The sequence below is a fragment of the Serinus canaria genome, unplaced genomic scaffold (genome assembly GCF_022539315.1).
Source record: "Serinus canaria isolate serCan28SL12 unplaced genomic scaffold, serCan2020 HiC_scaffold_363, whole genome shotgun sequence".
NCBI classification, from domain to species: domain Eukaryota; kingdom Metazoa; phylum Chordata; class Aves; order Passeriformes; family Fringillidae; genus Serinus; species Serinus canaria.
Genome location: NW_026108477.1, coordinates 3,957 through 8,844, shown reverse-complemented (window position 1 = coordinate 8,844; position 4,888 = coordinate 3,957). Strand labels below are relative to the sequence as shown.

General features: G+C 45.6%; 1 long non-coding RNA gene across 1 annotated transcript; it reads right to left on the bottom strand.

The window, feature by feature from the left end:
• Positions 1-1,972: 1,972 nt before the first annotated feature.
• On the bottom strand, positions 1,973-4,679 carry LOC127061254 (uncharacterized). Its single transcript, XR_007780707.1, has 3 exons — positions 4,531-4,679; positions 4,248-4,320; positions 1,973-3,016 (listed from the first exon to the last, which is right to left on the bottom strand). It is a non-coding gene; the product is annotated as an uncharacterized LOC127061254 (long non-coding RNA).
• Positions 4,680-4,888: the final 209 nt, after the last annotated feature.

Sequence of the window (4,888 nt, the reverse complement as noted above, 5' to 3'; positions counted from 1 at the left end):
TCAGATCCCATGGGATGGGATCAGTGGGATCAGCTGGACAATGGGGGAATTGGGATCAGATCCCATTGGGATTGGATCAGATGGGATCAGACTGGATCAGTGGGTCAGTGGGATTGGGATCAGATCCCATTGGGATTGGGATCAGTGGGATCAGACTGGAATCAGATTGGGATGGAACTGGGATCAGATCCCATCGGGATTGGGATCAGTGGGATCAGACTGGAATCAGTGGGATGGAACTGGGATCAGATCCCATCGGGATTGGGATCAGTGGGATCAGACTGGGATCAGATTGGGATGGAATTGGGATCAGATCCCATTGGGATTGGGATCAGTGGGATCAGTGGGATCAGACTGGGATCAGTGGGATCAGGATAAGACCCCATTGGGATTGGGATCTCTGGGGTGGGGATCGGGATCATTTGTATCAGGATCAGCGGGATTGGGATCAGATTGGGATCAGTGGGATGGAACTGGGATCATTGGGATCAGTGGAATTGGGATCAAATTGGGATCAGCGGGATCAGGATCAGATCCCATGGGATTGGGATCTCTGGGATTGGGATCTGTGGGATTGGGATCTGGGATTGGGATCGGGATCGGGATCATTTGTACCAGGATCAGCGGGATTGGGATCAGATTGGGATGGAATTGGGATCAGATCCCATCGGGATTGGGGTCATTGGGATCAGATTGGGATCAGATTGGGATCAGTGGGATCAGACTGGGATCATTGGGATCAGGATCAGATCCCATTGAGATTGGGATCACTGGGATCGGGATCATTTGTACCAGGATCAGTGGGATTGGGATCAGACTGGGATGGAATTGGGATCAGTTCCCATCGGGATTGGGGTCACACTGGGATCACACTGGGATCAGTGGGATCACATTGGGATCATTGGGATCAGGATTAGATCCCATGGGATTGGGATCTCTGGGATTGGGATCACTGGGATCGGGATTGGGATCATTTGTATCAGGATCAGTGGGATTGGGATCAGATTGGGATCAGTGGGATGGAATTGGGATCGTGATCAGTGGGAATTGGGATCAGATCCCATTGGGATTGGGATCTGTGGCATTGGGATCAGACTGGGATCAGTGGGATCAGGATCAGATCCCATTGGGATCGGGATCATTTGTATCAGGATCAGCGGATTGATCGATTGGGATCAGTGGGATCGAATTGGGATCAGATCCCATTGGGATTGGGATCAGACTGGGATCAGATTGGTATCAGTGGGATCATTGGGATCAGTGGGATCACTGGGATCAGTGGGATTGGAATCAGACTGGGATCAGCAGGATCAGGATCAGATCCCATTGGGATTGGGATCACTGGGATTGGGATCACTGGGATCGGGATTGGGATCATTAGTATCAGGATCAGTGGGATTGGGATCAGATTGGGATGGAATTAGGATAGATCCCATCGGATTGGGATCACATGGGATCAGTGGGATCACACTGGGATCAGGGGATCAGGATCAGATCCATGGGATAGGGATCACTGGGATCAGGATCACGGGATTTGGATCACTGGGTGGGATCATTGGGATCACTGGGATCGGGATTGGGATCATTAGTATCAGGATCAGTGGGATTGGGATCAGATTGGGATCAGACTGGGATCAGATTGGGATCAGTGGGATCATTGGGATCAGATTTGGATTGGGATTGGGATCGGGATTGGGATCATTGGGATCAGTGGGATGGAATTGGGATCAGTGGGATCAGATTAGGATTGGGATTTGGATCAGTGGGATCAGTGGGATCACTGGGATTGGGATTGGGATCAGTGGGATCACTGGGATGGGATCGGGATCGGGACCATCAGGATCTGATCCCCTCGGAATCAGCCCCTCCCAGCCCCAGAATTCCCAAAATTCCCGGAATTCCTGGACCCCCTCACCTTGCAGATCTGCTCCTGGGAATATTCCGAGATGTCTGTGGGGGAAAAATTCCCGGAGTTTCTTTTCCATGATTTTTCCTTCCCATGAATTTTTTCCCCAGGATTTTTTTCCATTATTTTTCCCCGTTTTTTTTTTCCCATTAAATTTTTTCCCAACTTTTTTTTTTTTACAATATTTTAATTTCCTTATTTTTCCCAATTTTTTCTCCATGATTTTTTTGCAGGATTTTTTTTTTTCCCATCCCAAAATCCCCATTCCTACCCCAGATTTCCGATCCCATCCCATAATTCCGATCCCACCCCGGAATTCCCAACCCCATCCCAGAATTAAAATCCAATTCCGGAATTCCCGGAATCCTGACCCCATTCCAGAATTCCCAGCTGATCCCGGAATTCCAAACCCATCCCCGAATTCTGTTCCCAGTCCAAACTTCCAATCCCATCCTGGAATTCCCAGCTCATCCCAGAATTCCAACCGCATCCCAAAATCCCCGTCCCCTCCTGGAAATCCAATCGCATCCTGGAATCTCCATCCCATCCTGGAATTCCCAAAATCCCAAAATTCCCATTATTAATTCCCATTGTTATTCCCGTTATCCCCGTTATTAATTCCCATTGTTATTCCCATTATCCCCGTTATTATTCCCATTGTTATTCCCGTTATTAATTCCCATTGTTATTCCCATTATTCCCGTTATTAATTCCCATTGTTATTCCCATTATCCCCGTTATTATTCCCATTGTTATTCCCATTATTCCCATTAATAATTCCCATTGTTATTCCCGTTATCATTCCCATTGTTATTCCCGTTATCATTCCCATTGTTATTCCCATTGTTATTCCCATTATCCCCGTTATTAATTCCCGTTATCATCCCCATTATTCCCGTTATTAATTCCCGTTATCATCCCCATTATTCCCGTTATTAATTCCCGTTATCATTCCCATTATTCCCGTTATTAATTCCCATGGTTATTCCTGTTATTATCCCCGTTATTCCTGTTATTAATTCCCATTATTATTCCCCTTGTTACTCCCATTATTAATCCCCATTATTAATTATTTCCCATCATCATTAATTAACTCCCACTGATAATTAACTCCCGGTTGCAGTTCTGGTGCTCACCATGGGGGCGCTGCTCTCCCCGTACCCTTTCATCTCCCATTATTAATTAACTCCCATCATTAACTCCCATTGTTAACTCCCATTATTAACTCCCATTATCAAATCCCATCATTAATTATCTCCCCCATCATTAATTAACTGCCACTTACTAATGAACTCCCAGTTGCAGTTCCGGGCTCACCACTGGGGGCGCTGCTCTCCCCACACCCTTTCATCTCCCATTGTTTAATTACCTCCATCATTAACTCCCATTATTACTCCCATTATTAATCCCATTATCAAATCCCATCATTATTAACTCCCATTATCTATTCCCATCATTAATTACCTCCCATCATTATTAATTAACTCCCATTACTAATGAACTCCCAGTTGCAGTTCCCAGTGCTCACCACTGGGGGCGCTGCTCTCCCCAGACCCTTTTATCTCCCATCATTAATTAACTCCCATTATCAAATCCCATCGTTAACTCCCATTGTTAACTCCCATTGTTAACTGCCATTAGCAAATCCCATCATTAATTAACTCCCACCATTATTAATTAACTCCCACTGATAATTAATCCCGGTTGCAGTTCCGGTGCTCACCATGGGGGCGCTGCTCTCCCCGTACCCTTTGATCATTAATTAACTTCCATTATTAACTCCCATCATTAACTCCTGTTGTTAACTGCCATTATCAAATCCCATCATTAATTAACTCCCATCATCATTAATTAACTCCCATCATTATTAATTACCTCCCGGTTGCAGTTCCTGTGCTCACCGCTGGGGGCGCTGCTCTCCCCGCACCCTTTCATCTCCCATCATTAATTAACTTCCATTATTAACTCCCATTAATTAACTCCACCATCATTAATTAACTCCCACTGATAATTAACTCCCGGATGCAGTTCCCATTGCTCACCATGGGGGCGCTGCTCTCCCCGTACCCTATCATCTCCCATTGTTAATTAACTCCCATTATTAACTGCCATTAGCAAATCCCATCATTAATTAACTCCCACCATCATTAATTAACTCCCACTGATAATTAACTCCCGGTTGCAGTTCCGGTGCTCACCATGGGGGCGCTGCTCTCCCCGTACCCTTTCATCTCCCATCATTAATTACCTCCCATCGTTAACTGCCATCGTTAACTGCCATTATCAAATCCCATCATTAATTAACTCCCACCATCATTAATTAACTCCCACTGATAATTACCTCCCGGTTGCAGTTCCGGTGCTCACCATGGGGGCGCTGCTCTCCCCGTACCCTTTCATCTCCCATCATTAAACTCCCATGTAACTCCCATTATTAACTCCCATCATTAACTCCCACATTAACTCCCATTAACTCCATTATTAACTGCCATTATCAAATCCCATCATTAATTAACTCCCATCATTACTAATTAACTCCCATCATTATTAACTCCCAGTTGCAGTTCCGGTGCTCACCATGGGGGCGCTGCTCTCCCCGCACCCTTTCATCTCCCATCATTAACTCCCATCATTAACTCCCATTATTAACTGCCATTATCAAATCCCATCATTAATTAACTCCCACCATCATCATTAATTAACTCCCACTGATAATTAACTCCCAGTTGCAGTTCCGGTGCTCACCATGGGGGCGCTGCTCTCCCCGTACCCTTTCATCTCCCATCATTAACTCCCATTGTAACTCCCATCTTAACTTCCATCATACTCACATTAACTCCCATTAAACTCCATTCAATCCCATCATATTAACTCCACATTACTATATCCATATATACCTCCCAGTTGCAGTTCCGGTGCTCACCATGGGGGCGCTGCTCTCCCCGCACCCTTTCATCTCCCATCATTAATTAACTCCCATTA